This window comes from Rattus norvegicus, chromosome 14 (assembly GCF_021556685.1).
Source record: "Rattus norvegicus strain SHRSP/BbbUtx chromosome 14, alternate assembly SHRSP_T2T, whole genome shotgun sequence".
Lineage (NCBI taxonomy): Eukaryota > Metazoa > Chordata > Mammalia > Rodentia > Muridae > Rattus > Rattus norvegicus.
In genome coordinates, this window is record NC_141547.1 from 48625647 (window position 1) to 48642478 (window position 16832).

The window sequence follows — 16832 nt, forward strand, 5'->3', positions numbered from 1 at the left end:
CCAATAGGCCGCAGTAGTAATAAGTGGGCTGTTCGGGATGTAGAAAAATTTTCACGAATGGAATCAAAATTTCTAGGCGAATTCAGTAAGTTCCCAATGGGACATGCTTGTATGAGTTTGCTTTTCAATATCGAGCAACATTTTAAGGAACGGAATCCAAGTATCATTGCGAATTGAGTAGGTTCCCAATAGGATTCGCATGTAATAAGCTTGTTATTCAAGATAGAGCAACGTTTTAACGAACTGAAACACTGTTTCTTTGTGAATTCAGTTAGTTCCTAGTAGCCTGCTCTTGTAATATGTGTACTTTTCAAGATTTATACAAATTTGGTGAGCCGAATCTGAGTAAAATGGTGAATTCGGTTATTTCCCAATAGGCCGCTGTCGTAATAAGTGGACTGTTCGGGATATAGAAAAATTTTCACGAATGGAATCGAAATTTCTAGGCGAATTCAGTGAGTTCCCAATGGGACATGCTTGTATGAGTTTGCTTTTCAATATCGAGCAACATTTTAAGGAACGGAATCTAAGTATCATGGTGAATTGAATAGGTTCCCATTAGGATTCGCATGTAATAAGCTTGTTATTCAAGATAGAGCAACGTTTTAACGAACTGAAACACGGTTTCTTTGTGAATTCAGTTAGTTCCTAGTAGCCTGCTCTTGTAATATGTGTACTTTTAAAGATTTATAAAAATTTGGTCAGCCGAATCTGAGTAACATGGTGAATTCGGTTAGTTCCCATTAGGCCGCAGTAGTAATAAGTGGACTGTTCGGGATATAGAAAAATTTTCACGAATGGAATCAAAATTTCTAGGCGAATTCAGTGAGTTCCCAATGGGACATGCTTGTATGAGTTTGCTTTTCAATATCGAGCAACATTTTAAGGAACGGAATCCAAGTATCATGGTGAATTGAGTAGATTCCCAATAGGATTCGCATGTAATAAGCTTGTTATTCAAGATAGAGCAACGTTTAAAAGAACTGAAACACTGTTTCTTTGTGAATTCAGTTAGTTCCTAGTAGCCTGCTCTTGTAATATGTGTACTTTTAAAGATTTATAAAAATTTGGTCAGCCGAATCTGAGTAACATGGTGAATTCGGTTAGTTCCCAATAGGCCGCAGTAGTAATAAGTGGACTGTTCGGGATATAGAAAAATTTTCACGATTGGAATCAAAATTTCTAGGCGAATTCAGTGAGTTCCCAATGGGACATGCTTGTATGAGTTTGCTTTTCAATATCGAGCAACACTTTAAGGAACGGAATCCAAGTATCATGGCGAATTGAGTAGGTTCCCAATAGGATTCGCATGTAATAAGCTTGTTATTCAAGATAGAGCAACGTTTTAACGAACTGAAACACTGTTTCTTTGTGAATTCAGTTAGTTCCTAGTAGCCTGCTCTTGTAATATGTGTACTTTTCAAGATTTATAAAAATTTTGTCAGCCGAATCTGAGTAACATGGTGAATTCGGTTAGTTCCCAATAGGCCGCAGTAGTAATAAGTGGACTGTTCGGGATATAGAAAAATTTTCACGAATGGCATCAAAATTTCTAGGCGAATTCAGTGAGTTCCCAATGGGACATGCTTGTATGAGTTTGCTTTTCAATATCGAGCAACATTTTAAGGAACGGAATCTAAGTATCATGGTGAATTGAATAGGTTCCCAATAGGATTCGCATGTAATAAGTTTGTTATTCAAGATAGAGCAACGTTTTAACGAACTGAAACACTGTTTCTTTGTGAATTCAGTTAGTTCCTAGTAGCCTGCTCTTGTAATATGTGTACTTTTAAAGATTTATAAAAATTTGGTCAGCCGAATCTGAGTAACATGGTGAATTCGGTTAGTTCCCACTAGGCCGCAGTAGTAATAAGTGGACTGTTCGGGATATAGAAAAATTTTCACGAATGGAATCAAAATTTCTAGGCGAATTCAGTGAGTTCCCAATGGGACATGCTTGTATGAGTTTGCTTTTCAATATCGAGCAACATTTTAAGGAACGGAATCCAAGTATCATGGTGAATTGAGTAGATTCCCAATAGGATTCGCATGTAATAAGCTTGTTATTCAAGATAGAGCAACGTTTTAACGAACTGAAACACTGTTTCTTTGTGAATTCAGTTAGTTCCTAGTAGCCTGCTCTTGTAATATGTGTACTTTTAAAGATTTATAAAAATTTGGTCAGCCGAATCTGAGTAACATGGTGAATTCTGTTAGTTCCCAAATAGGCCGCAGTAGTAATAAGTGGACTGTTCGGGATATAGAAAAATTTTCACGATTGGAATCAAAATTTCTAGGCGAATTCAGTGAGTTCCCAATGGGACATGCTTGTATGAGTTTGCTTTTCAATATAGAGCAACATTTTAAAGAACGGAATCCAAGTATCATGGCGAATTGAGTAGGTTCCCAATAGGATTCGCATGTAATAAGCTTGTTATTCAAGATAGAGCAACGTTTTAACGAACTGAAACACTGTTTCTTTGTGAATTCAGTTAGTTCCTAGTAGCCTGCTCTTGTAATATGTGTACTTTTCAAGATTTATAAAAATTTTGTCAGCCGAATCTGAGTAACATGGTGAATTCGGTTAGTTCCCAATAGGCCGCAGTAGTAATAAGTGGACTGTTCGGGATGTAGAAAAATTTTCACGAACGGAATCAAAATTTCTAGGCGAATTCAGTGAGTTCCCAATGGGGCATGCTTGTATGAGTTTGCTTTTCAATATCGAGCAATATTTTAAGGAACGGAATCCAAGTATCATTGCGAATTGAGTAGGTTCCCAATAGGATTCGCATGTAATAAGCTTGTTATTCAAGATAGAGCAACGTTTTAACGAACTGAAACACTGTTTCTTTGTGAATTCAGTTAGTTCCTAGTAGCCTGCTCTTGTAATATGTGTACTTTTCAAGATTTATACAAATTTGGTGAGCCGAATCTGAGTAACATGGTGAATTCGGTTAATTCTCAATAGGCCGCAGTAGTAATAAGTGGACTGTTCGGGATATAGAAAAATTTTCACGAATGGAATCAAAATTTCTAGGCGAATTCAGTGAGTTCCCAATGGGACATGCTTGTATGAGTTTGCTTTTCAATATCGAGCAACATTTTAAGGAACGGAATCTAAGTATCATGGTGAATTGAATAGGTTCCCAAGAGGATTCGCATGTAATAAGCTTGTTATTCAAGAGAGAGCAACGTTTTAACGAACTGAAACACTGTTTCTTTGTGAATTCAGTTAGTTCCTAGTAGCCTGCTCTTGTAATATGTGTACTTTTAAAGATTTATAAAAATTTGGTCAGCCGAATCTGAGTAACATGGTGAATTCGGTTAGTTCCCAATAGGCCGCAGTAGTAATAAGTGGACTGTTCGGGATATAGAAAAATTTTCACGAATGGAATCAAAATTTCTAGGCGAATTCAGTGAGTTCCCAATGGGACATGCTTGTATGAGTTTGCTTTTCAATATCGAGCAACATTTTAAGGAACGGAATCCGAGTATCATGGTGAATTGAGTAGGTTCCCAATAGGATTCGCATGTAATAAGCTTGTTATTCAAGATAGAGCAACGTTTTAACGAACTGAAACACTGTTTCTTTGTGAATTCAGTTAGTTCCTACTAGCCTGCTCTTGTAATATGTGTACTTTTCAAGATTTATAAAAATTTTGTCAGCCGAATCTGAGTAACATGGTGAATTCGGTTAGTTCCCAATAGGCCGCAGTAGTAATAAGTGGACTGTTCGGGATGTAGAAAAATTTTCACGAATGGAACCAAATTTCTAGGCGAATTCAGTGAGTTCCCAATGGGACATGCTTGTATGAGTTTGCTTTTCAATATCGAGCAATATTTTAAGGAACGGAATCCAAGTATCATTGCGAATTGAGTAGGTTCCCAATAGGATTCGCATGTAATAAGCTTGTTATTCAAGATAGAGCAACGTTTTAACGAACTGAAACACTGTTTCTTTGTGAATTCAGTTAGTTCCTAGTAGCCTGCTCTTGTAATATGTGTACTTTTCAAGATTTATACAAATTTGGTGAGCCGAATCTGAGCAACATGGTGAATTCGGTTAATTCCCAATAAGCCGCAGTAGTAATAAGTGGACTGTTCGGGATATAGAAAAATTTTCACGAATGGAATCAAAATTTCTAGGCGAATTCAGTGAGTTCCCAATGGGACATGCTTGTATGAGTTTGCTTTTCAATATCGAGCAACATTTTAAGGAACGGAATCTAAGTATCATGGTGAATTGAATAGGTTCCCAATAGGATTCGCATGTAATAAGCTTGTTATTCAAGATAGAGCAACGTTTTAACGAACTGAAACACTGTTTCTTTGTGAATTCAGTTAGTTCCTAGTAGCCTGCTCTTGTAATATGTGTACTTTTCAAGATTTATAAAAATTTGGTCAGCCGAATCTGAGTAACATGGTGAATTCGGTTAGTTCCCAATAGGCCGCAGTAGTAATGAGTGGACTGTTCGGGATATAGAAAAATTTTCACGAATGGAATCAAAATTTCTAGGCGAATTCAGTGAGTTCCCAATGGGACATGCTTGTATGAGTTTGCTTTTCAATATCGAGCAACATTTTAAGGAACGGAGTCCAAGTATCATGGTGAATTGAGTAGATTCCCAATAGGATTCGCATGTAATAAGCTTGTTATTCAAGATAGAGCAACGTTTAAACAAACTGAAACACTGTTTCTTTGTGAATTCAGTTATTTCCTAGTAGCCTGCTCTTGTAATATGTGTACTTTTAAAGATTTATAAAAATTTGGTCAGCCGAATCTGAGTAACATGGTGAATTCTGTTAGTTCCCAATAGTCCGCAGTAGTAATAAGTGGACTGTCCGTGATATAGAAAAATTTTCACGATTGGAATCAAAATTTCTAGGCGAATTCAGTGAGTTCCCAATGGGACATGCTTGTATGAGTTTGCTTTTCAATATCGAGCAACATTTTAAGGAACGGAAACCAAGTATCATGGCGAATTGAGTAGGTTCCAATAGGATTCGCATGTAATAAGCTTGTTATTCAAGATAGAGCAACGTTTTAACGAACTGAAACACTGTTTCTTTGTGAATTCAGTTAGTTCCTAGTAGCCTGCTCTTGTAATATGTGTACTTTTCAAGATTTATAAAAATTTTGTCAGCCGAATCTGAGTAACATGGTGAATTCGGTTAGTTCCCAATAGGCCGCAGTAGTAATAAGTGGGCTGTTCGGGATGTAGAAAAATTTTCACGAATGGAATCAAAATTTCTAGGCGAATTCAGTAAGTTCCCAATGGGACATGCTTGTATGAGTTTGCTTTTCAATATCGAGCAACATTTTAAGGAACGGAATCCAAGTATCATTGCGAATTGAGTAGGTTCCCAATAGGATTCGCATGTAATAAGCTTGTTATTCAAGATAGAGCAACGTTTTAACGAACTGAAACACTGTTTCTTTGTGAATTCAGTTAGTTCCTAGTAGCCTGCTCTTGTAATATGTGTACTTTTCAAGATTTATACAAATTTGGTGAGCCGAATCTGAGTAAAATGGTGAATTCGGTTAATTCCCAATAGGCCGCAGTCGTAATAAGTGGACTGTTCGGGATATAGAAAAATTTTCACGAATGGAATCGAAATTTCTAGGCGAATTCAGTCAGTTCCCAATGGGACATGCTTGTATGAGTTTGCTTTTCAATATCGAGCAACATTTTAAGGAACGGAATCTAAGTATCATGGTGAATTGAATAGGTTCCCATTAGGATTCGCATGTAATAAGCTTGTTATTCAAGATAGAGCAACGTTTTAACGAACTGAAACACTGTTTCTTTGTGAATTCAGTTAGTTCCTAGTAGCCTGCTCTTGTAATATGTGTACTTTTAAAGATTTATAAAAATTTGGTCAGCCGAATCTGAGTAACATGGTGAATTCGGTTAGTTCCAAATAGGCCGCAGTAGTAATAAGTGGACTGTTCGGGATATAGAAAAATTTTCACGAATGGAATCAAAATTTCTAGGCGAATTCAGTGAGTTCCCAATGGGACATGCTTGTATGAGTTTGCTTTTCAATATCGAGCAACATTTTAAGGAACGGAATCCAAGTATCATGGTGAATTGAGTAGATTCCCAATAGGATTCGCATGTAATAAGCTTGTTATTCAAGATAGAGCAACGTTTTAACGAACTGAAACACTGTTTCTTTGTGAATTCAGTTAGTTCCTAGTAGCCTGCTCTTGTAATATGTGTACTTTTAAAGATTTATAAAAATTTGGTCAGCCGAATCTGAGTAACATGGTGAATTCTGTTAGTTCCCAATAGGCCGCAGTAGTAATAAGTGGACTGTTCGGGATATAGAAAAATTTTCACGATTGGAATCAAAATTTCTAGGCGAATTCAGTGAGTTCCCAATGGGACATGCTTGTATGAGTTTGCTTTTCAATATCGAGCAACATTTTAAAGAACGGAATCCAAGTATCATGGCGAATTGAGTAGGTTCCCAATAGGATTCGCATGTAATAAGCTTGTTATTCAAGATAGAGCAACGTTTTAACGAACTGAAACACTGTTTCTTTGTGAATTCAGTTAGTTCCTAGGAGCCTGCTCTTGTAATATGTGTACTTTTCAAGATTTATAAAAATTTTGTCAGCCGAATCTGAGTAACATGGTGAATTCGGTTAGTTCCCAATAGGCCGCAGTAGTAATAAGTGGACTGTTCGGGATGTAGAAAAATTTTCACGAATGGAATCAAAATTTCTAGGCGAATTCAGTGAGTTCCCAATGGGACATGCTTGTATGAGTTTGCTTTTCAATATCGAGCAATATTTTAAGGAACGGAATCCAAGTATCATTGCGAATTGAGTAGGTTCCCAATAGGATTCGCATGTAATAAGCTTGTTATTCAAGATAGAGCAACGTTTAAACGAACTGAAACACTGTTTCTTTGTGAATTCAGTTAGTTCCTAGTAGCCTGCTCTTGTAATATGTGTACTTTTCAAGATTTATACAAATTTGGTGAGCCGAATCTGAGTAACATGGTGAATTCGGTTAATTCTCAATAGGCCGCAGTAGTAATAAGTGGACTGTTCGGGATATAGAAAAATTTTCACGAATGGAATCAAAATTTCTAGGCGAATTCAGTGAGTTCCCAATGGGACATGCTTGTATGAGTTTGCTTTTCAATATCGAGCAACATTTTAAGGAACGGAATCTAAGTATCATGGTGAATTGAATAGGTTCCCAATAGGATTCGCATGTAATAAGCTTGTTATTCAAGATAGAGCAACGTTTTAACGAACTGAAACACTGTTTCTTTGTGAATTCAGTTAGTTCCTAGTAGCCTGCTCTTCTAATATGTGTACTTTTAAAGATTTATAAAAATTTGGTCAGCCGAATCTGAGTAACATGGTGAATTCGGTTAGTTCCCAATAGGCCGCAGTAGTAATAAGTGGACTGTTCGGGATATAGAAAAATTTTCACGAATGGAATCAAAATTTCTAGGCGAATTCAGTGAGTTCCCAATGGGACATGCTTGTATGAGTTTGCTTTTCAATATCGAGCAACATTTTAAGGAACGGAATCCAAGTATCATGGTGAATTGAGTAGATTCCCAATAGGATTCGCATGTAATAAGCTTGTTATTCAAGATAGAGCAACGTTTAAACGAACTGAAACACTGTTTCTTTGTGAATTCAGTTAGTTCCTAGTAGCCTGCTCTTGTAATATGTGTACTTTTAAAGATTTATAAAAATTTGGTCAGCCGAATCTGAGTAACATGGTGAATTCGGTTAGTTCCCAATAGTCCGCAGTAGTAATAAGTGGACTGTTCGGGATATAGAAAAATTTTCACGATTGGAATCAAAATTTCTAGGCGAATTCAGTGAGTTCCCAATGGGACATGCTTGTATGAGTTTGCTTTTCAATATCGAGCAACATTTTAAGGAACGGAATCCAAGTATCATGGCGAATTGAGTAGGTTCCCAATAGGATTCGCATGTAATAAGCTTGTTATTCAAGATAGAGCAACGTTTTAACGAACTGAAACACTGTTTCTTTGTGAATTCAGTTAGTTCCTACTAGCCTGCTCTTGTAATATGTGTACTTTTCAAGATTTATAAAAATTTTGTCAGCCGAATCTGAGTAACATGGTGAATTCGGTTAGTTCCCAATAGGCCGCAGTAGTAATAAGTGGACTGTTCGGGATGTAGAAAAATTTTCACGAATGGAACCAAATTTCTAGGCGAATTCAGTGAGTTCCCAATGGGACATGCTTGTATGAGTTTGCTTTTCAATATCGAGCAATATTTTAAGGAACGGAATCCAAGTATCATTGCGAATTGAGTAGGTTCATAATAGGATTCGCATGTAATAAGCTTGTTATTCAAGATAGAGCAACGTTTTAACGAACTGAAACACTGTTTCTTTGTGAATTCAGTTAGTTCCTAGTAGCCTGCTCTTGTAATATGTGTACTTTTCAAGATTTATAAAAATTTGGTGAGCCGAATCTGAGTAACATGGTGAATTCGGTTAGTTCCCAATAGGCCGCAGTAGTAATGAGTGGACTGTTCGGGATATAGAAAAATTTTCACGAATGGAATCAAAATTTCTAGGCGAATTCAGTGAGTTCCCAATGGGACATGCTTGTATGAGTTTGCTTTTCAATATCGAGCAACATTTTAAGGAACGGAGTCCAAGTATCATGGTGAATTGAGTAGATTCCCAATAGGATTCGCATGTAATAAGCTTGTTATTCAAGATAGAGCAACGTTTAAACAAACTGAAACACTGTTTCTTTGTGAATTCAGTTATTTCCTAGTAGCCTGCTCTTGTAATATGTGTACTTTTAAAGATTTATAAAAATTTGGTCAGCCGAATCTGAGTAACATGGTGAATTCTGTTAGTTCCCAATAGTCCGCAGTAGTAATAAGTGGACTGTCCGTGATATAGAAAAATTTTCACGATTGGAATCAAAATTTCTAGGCGAATTCAGTGAGTTCCCAATGGGACATGCTTGTATGAGTTTGCTTTTCAATATCGAGCAACATTTTAAGGAACGGAAACCAAGTATCATGGCGAATTGAGTAGGTTCCAATAGGATTCGCATGTAATAAGCTTGTTATTCAAGATAGAGCAACGTTTTAACGAACTGAAACACTGTTTCTTTGTGAATTCAGTTAGTTCCTAGTAGCCTGCTCTTGTAATATGTGTACTTTTCAAGATTTATAAAAATTTTGTCAGCCGAATCTGAGTAACATGGTGAATTCGGTTAGTTCCCAATAGGCCGCAGTAGTAATAAGTGGGCTGTTCGGGATGTAGAAAAATTTTCACGAATGGAATCAAAATTTCTAGGCGAATTCAGTAAGTTCCCAATGGGACATGCTTGTATGAGTTTGCTTTTCAATATCGAGCAACATTTTAAGGAACGGAATCCAAGTATCATTGCGAATTGAGTAGGTTCCCAATAGGATTCGCATGTAATAAGCTTGTTATTCAAGATAGAGCAACGTTTTAACGAACTGAAACACTGTTTCTTTGTGAATTCAGTTAGTTCCTAGTAGCCTGCTCTTGTAATATGTGTACTTTTCAAGATTTATACAAATTTGGTGAGCCGAATCTGAGTAAAATGGTGAATTCGGTTAATGCCCAATAGGCCGCAGTCGTAATAAGTGGACTGTTCGGGATATAGAAAAATTTTCACGAATGGAATCGAAATTTCTAGGCGAATTCAGTGAGTTCCCAATGGGACATGCTTGTATGAGTTTGCTTTTCAATATCGAGCAACATTTTAAGGAACGGAATCTAAGTATCATGGTGAATTGAATAGGTTCCCATTAGGATTCGCATGTAATAAGCTTGTTATTCAAGATAGAGCAACGTTTTAACGAACTGAAACACTGTTTCTTTGTGAATTCAGTTAGTTCCTAGTAGCCTGCTCTTGTAATATGTGTACTTTTAAAGATTTATAAAAATTTGGTCAGCCGAATCTGAGTAACATGGTGAATTCGGTTAGTTCCCAATAGGCCGCAGTAGTAATAAGTGGACTGTTCGGGATATAGAAAAATTTTCACGAATGGAATCAAAATTTCTAGGCGAATTCAGTGAGTTCCCAATGGGACATGCTTGTATGAGTTTGCTTTTCAATATCGAGCAACATTTTAAGGAACGGAATCCAAGTATCATGGTGAATTGAGTAGATTCCCAATAGGATTCGCATGTAATAAGCTTGTTATTCAAGATAGAGCAACGTTTAAAAGAACTGAAACACTGTTTCTTTGTGAATCAGTTAGTTCCTAGTAGCCTGCTCTTGTAATATGTGTACTTTTAAAGATTTATAAAAATTTGGTCAGCCGAATCTGAGTAACATGGTGAATTCGGTTAGTTCCCAATAGGCCGCAGTAGTAATAAGTGGACTGTTCGGGATATAGAAAAGTTTTCACGATTGGAATCAAAATTTCTAGGCGAATTCAGTGAGTTCCCAATGGGACATGCTTGTATGAGTTTGCTTTTCAATATCGAGCAACACTTTAAGGAACGGAATCCAAGTATCATGGCGAATTGAGTAGGTTCCCAATAGGATTCGCATGTAATAAGCTTGTTATTCAAGATAGAGCAACGTTTTAACGAACTGAAACACTGTTTCTTTGTGAATTCAGTTAGTTCCTAGTAGCCTGCTCTTGTAATATGTGTACTTTTCAAGATTTATAAAAATTTTGTCAGCCGAATCTGAGTAACATGGTGAATTCGGTTAGTTCCCAATAGGCCGCAGTAGTAATAAGTGGACTGTTCGGGATGTAGAAAAATTTTCACGAATGGAATCAAAATTTCTAGGCGAATTCAGTGAGTCCCCAATGGGACATGCTTGTATGAGTTTGCTTTTCATTATCGAGCAATATTTTAAGGAACGGAATCCAAGTATCATTGCGAATTGAGTAGGTTCCCAATAGGATTCGCATGTAATAAGCTTGTTATTCAAGATAGAGCAACGTTTTAACGAAGTGAAACACTGTTTCTTTGTGAATTCAGTTAGTTCCTAGTAGCCTGCTCTTGTAATATGTGTACTTTTCAAGATTGATACAAATTTGGTGAACCGAATCTGAGTAACATGGTGAATTCGGTTAATTCCCAATAGGCCGCAGTAGTAATAAGTGGACTGTTCGGGATATAGAAAAATTTTCACGAATGGCATCAAAATTTCTAGGCGAATTCAGTGAGTTCCCAATGGGACATGCTTGTATGAGTTTGCTTTTCAATATCGAGCAACATTTTAAGGAACGGAATCTAAGTATCATTGTGAATTGAATAGGTTCCCAATAGGATTCGCATGTAATAAGCTTGTTATTCAAGATAGAGCAACGTTTTAACGAACTGAAACACTGTTTCTTTGTGAATTCAGTTAGTTCCTAGTAGCCTGCTCTTGTAATATGTGTACTTTTAAAGATTTATAAAAATTTGGTCAGCCGAATCTGAGTAACATGGTGAATTCGGTTAGTTCCCAATAGGCCGCAGTAGTAATAAGTGGACTGTTCGGGATATAGAAAAATTTTCACGAATGGAATCAAAATTTCTAGGCGAATTCAGTGAGTTCCCAATGGGACATGCTTGTATGAGTTTGCTTTTCAATATCGAGCAACATTTTAAGGAACGGAATCCAAGTATCATGGTGAATTGAGTAGATTCCCAATAGGATTCGCATGTAATAAGCTTGTTATTCAAGATAGAGCAACGTTTTAACGAACTGAAACACTGTTTCTTTGTGAATTCAGTTAGTTCCTAGTAGCCTGCTCTTGTAATATGTGTACTTTTAAAGATTTATAAAAATTTGGTCAGCCGAATCTGAGTAACATGGTGAATTCTGTTAGTTCCCAATAGGCCGCAGTAGTAATAAGTGGACTGTTCGGGATATAGAAAAATTTTCACGATTGGAATCAAAATTTCTAGGCGAATTCAGTGAGTTCCCAATGGGACATGCTTGTATGAGTTTGCTTTTCAATATCGAGCAACATTTTAAAGAACGGAATCCAAGTATCATGGCGAATTGAGTAGGTTCCCAATAGGATTCGCATGTAATAAGCTTGTTATTCAAGATAGAGCAACGTTTTAACGAACTGAAACACTGTTTCTTTGTGAATTCAGTTAGTTCCTAGTAGCCTGCTCTTGTAATATGTGTACTTTTCAAGATTTATAAAAATTTTGTCAGCCGAATCTGAGTAACATGGTGAATTCGGTTAGTTCCCAATAGGCCGCAGTAGTAATAAGTGGACTGTTCGGGATGTAGAAAAATTTTCACGAACGGAATCAAAATTTCTAGGCGAATTCAGTGAGTTCCCAATGGGACATGCTTCTATGAGTTTGCTTTTCAATATCGAGCAATATTTTAAGGAACGGAATCCAAGTATCATTGCGAATTGAGTAGGTTCCCAATAGGATTCGCATGTAATAAGCTTGTTATTCAAGATAGAGCAACGTTTTAACGAACTGAAACACTGTTTCTTTGTGAATTCAGTTAGTTCCTAGTAGCCTGCTCTTGTAATATGTGTACTTTTCAAGATTTATACAAATTTGGTGAGCCGAATCTGAGTAACATGGTGAATTCGGTTAATTCTCAATAGGCCGCAGTAGTAATAAGTGGACTGTTCGGGATATAGAAAAATTTTCACGAATGGAATCAAAATTTCTAGGCGAATTCAGTGAGTTCCCAATGGGACATGCTTGTATGAGTTTGCTTTTCAATATCGAGCAACATTTTAAGGAACGGAATCTAAGTATCATGGTGAATTGAATAGGTTCCCAATAGGATTCGCATGTAATAAGCTTGTTATTCAAGATAGAGCAACGTTTTAACGAACTGAAACACTGTTTCTTTGTGAATTCAGTTAGTTCCTAGTAGCCTGCTCTTGTAATATGTGTACTTTTAAAGATTTATAAAAATTTGGTCAGCCGAATCTGAGTAACATGGTGAATTCGGTTAGTTCCCAATAGGCCGCAGTAGTAATAAGTGGACTGTTCGGGATATAGAAAAATTTTCACGAATGGAATCAAAATTTCTAGGCGAATTCAGTGAGTTCCCAATGGGACATGCTTGTATGAGTTTGCTTTTCAATATCGAGCAACATTTTAAGGAACGGAATCCAAGTATCATGGTGAATTGAGTAGATTCCCAATAGGATTCGCATGTAATAAGCTTGTTATTCAAGATAGAGCAACGTTTAAACGAACTGAAACACTGTTTCTTTGTGAATTCAGTTAGTTCCTAGTAGCCTGCTCTTGTAATATGTGTACTTTTAAAGATTTATAAAAATTTGGTCAGCCGAATCTGAGTAACATGGTGAATTCGGTTAGTTCCCAATAGTCCGCAGTAGTAATAAGTGGACTGTTCGGGATATAGAAAAATTTTCACGATTGGAATCAAAATTTCTAGGCGAATTCAGTGAGTTCCCAATGGGACATGCTTGTATGAGTTTGCTTTTCAATATCGAGCAACATTTTAAGGAACGGAATCCAAGTATCATGGCGAATTGAGTAGGTTCCCAATAGGATTCGCATGTAATAAGCTTGTTATTCAAGATAGAGCAACGTTTTAACGAACTGAAACACTGTTTCTTTGTGAATTCAGTTAGTTCCTACTAGCCTGCTCTTGTAATATGTGTACTTTTCAAGATTTATAAAAATTTTGTCAGCCGAATCTGAGTAACATGGTGAATTCGGTTAGTTCCCAATAGGCCGCAGTAGTAATAAGTGGACTGTTCGGGATGTAGAAAAATTTTCACGAATGGAACCAAATTTCTAGGCGAATTCAGTGAGTTCCCAATGGGACATGCTTGTATGAGTTTGCTTTTCAATATCGAGCAATATTTTAAGGAACGGAATCCAAGTATCATTGCGAATTGAGTAGGTTCCCAATAGGATTCGCATGTAATAAGCTTGTTATTCAAGATAGAGCAACGTTTTAACGAACTGAAACACTGTTTCTTTGTGAATTCAGTTAGTTCCTAGTAGCCTGCTCTTGTAATATGTGTACTTTTCAAGATTTATACAAATTTGGTGAGCCGAATCTGAGCAACATGGTGAATTCGGTTAATTCCCAATAAGCCGCAGTAGTAATAAGTGGACTGTTCGTGATATAGAAAAATTTTCACGAATGGAATCAAAATTTCTAGGCGAATTCAGTGAGTTCCCAATGGGACATGATTGTATGAGTTTGCTTTTCAATATCGAGCAACATTTTAAGGAACGGAATCTAAGTATCATGGTGAATTGAATAGGTTCCCAATAGGATTCGCATGTAATAAGCTTGTTATTCAAGATAGAGCAACGTTTTAACGAACTGAAACACTGTTTCTTTGTGAATTCAGTTAGTTCCTAGTAGCCTGCTCTTGTAATATGTGTACTTTTAAAGATTTATAAAAATTTGGTCAGCCGTATCTGAGTAACATGGTGAATTCAGTTAGTTCCCAATAGGCCGCAGTAGTAATAAGTGGACTGTTCGGGATATAGAAAAATTTTCACGAATGGAATCAAAATTTCTAGGCGAATTCAGTGAGTTCCCAATGGGACATGCTTGTATGAGTTTGCTTTTCAATATCGAGCAACATTTTAAGGAACGGAATCCAAGTATCATGGTGAATTGAGTAGATTCCCAATAGGATTCGCATGTAATAAGCTTGTTATTCAAGATAGAGCAACGTTTAAACGAACTGAAACACTGTTTCTTTGTGAATTCAGTTAGTTCCTAGAAGCCTGCTCTTGTAATATGTGTACTTTTAAAGATTCATAAAAATTTGGTCAGCCGAATCTGAGTAACATGGTGAATTCGGTTAGTTCCCAATAGGCCGCAGTAGTAATAAGTGGACTGTTCGGGATATAGAAAAATTTTCACGATTGGAATCAAAATTTCTAGGCGAATTCAGTGAGTTCCCAATGGGACATGCTTGTATGAGTTTGCTTTTCAATATCGAGCAACATTTTAAGGAACGGAATCCAAGTATCATGGCGAATTGAGTAGGTTCCCAATAGGATTCGCATGTAATAAGCTTGTTATTCAAGATAGAGCAACGTTTTAACGAACTGAAACACTGTTTCTTTGTGAATTCAGTTAGTTCCTAGTAGCCTGCTCTTGTAATATGTGTACTTTTCAAGATTTATAAAAATTTTGTCAGCCGAATCTGAGTAACATGGTGAATTCGGTTAGTTCCCAATAGGCCGCAGTAGTAATAAGTGGACTGTTCGGGATGTAGAAAAATTTTCATGAATGGAACCAAAATTTCTAGGCGAATTCAGTGAGTTCCCAATGGGACATGCTTGTATGAGTTTGCTTTTCAATATCGAGCAATATTTTAAGGAACGGAATCCAAGTATCATTGCGAATTGAGTAGGTTCCCAATAGGATTCGCATGTAATAAGCTTGTTATTCAAGATAGAGCAACGTTTTAACGAACTGAAACACTGTTTCTTTGTGAATTCAGTTAGTTCCTAGTAGCCTGCTCTTGTAATATGTGTACTTTTCAAGATTTATACAAATTTGGTGAGCCGAATCTGAGTAACATGGTGAATTCGGTTAATTCCCAATAGGCCGCAGTAGTAATAAGTGGACTGTTCGGGATATAGAAAAATTTTCACGAATGGCATCAAAATTTCTAGGCGAATTCAGTGAGTTCCCAATGGGACATGCTTGTATGAGTTTGCTTTTCAATATCGAGCAACATTTTAAGGAACGGAATCTAAGTATCATGGTCAATTGAATAGGTTCCCAATAGGATTCGCATGTAATAAGCTTGTTATTCAAGATAGAGCAACGTTTTAACGAACTGAAACACTGTTTCTTTGTGAATTCAGTTAGTTCCTAGTAGCCTGCTCTTGTAATATGTGTACTTTTAAAGATTTATAAAAATTTGGTCAGCCGAATCTGAGTAACATGGTGAATTCGGTTAGTTCCCACTAGGCCGCAGTAGTAATAAGTGGACTGTTCGGGATATAGAAAAATTTTCACGAATGGAATCAAAATTTCTAGGCGAATTCAGTGAGTTCCCAATGGGACATGCTTGTATGAGTTTGCTTTTATATATCGAGCAACATTTTAAGGAACGGAATCCAAGTATCATGGTGAATTGAGTAGATTCCCAATAGGATTCGCATGTAATAAGCTTGTTATTCAAGATAGAGCAACGTTTAAACGAACTGAAACACTGTTTCTTTGTGAATTCAGTTAGTTCCTAGTAGCCTGCTCTTGTAATATGTGTACTTTTAAAGATTTATAAAAATTTGGTCAGCCGAATCTGAGTAACATGGTGAATTCTGTTAGTTCCCAATAGGCCGCAGTAGTAATAAGTGGACTGTTCGGGATATAGAAAAATTTTCACGATTGGAATCAAAATTTCTAGGCGAATTCAGTGAGTTCCCAATGGGACATGCTTGTATGAGTTTGCTTTTCAATATCGAGCAACATTTTAAAGAACGGAATCCAAGTATCATGGCGAATTGAGTAGGTTCCCAATAGGATTCGCATGTAATAAGCTTGTTATTCAAGATAGAGCAACGTTTTAACGAACTGAAACACTGTTTCTTTGTGAATTCAGTTAGTTCCTAGTAGCCTGCTCTTGTAATATGTGTACTTTTCAAGATTTATAAAAATTTGGTCAGCCGAATCTGAGTAACATGGTGAATTCGGTTAGTTCCCAATAGGCCGCAGTAGTAATAAGTGGACTGTTCGGGATGTAGAAAAATTTTCACGAACGGAATCAAAATTTCTAGGCGAATTCAGTGAGTTCCCAATGGGACATGCTTGTATGAGTTTGCTTTTCAATATCGAGCAATATTATAAGGAACGGAATCCAAGTATCATTGCGAATTGAGTAGGTTCCC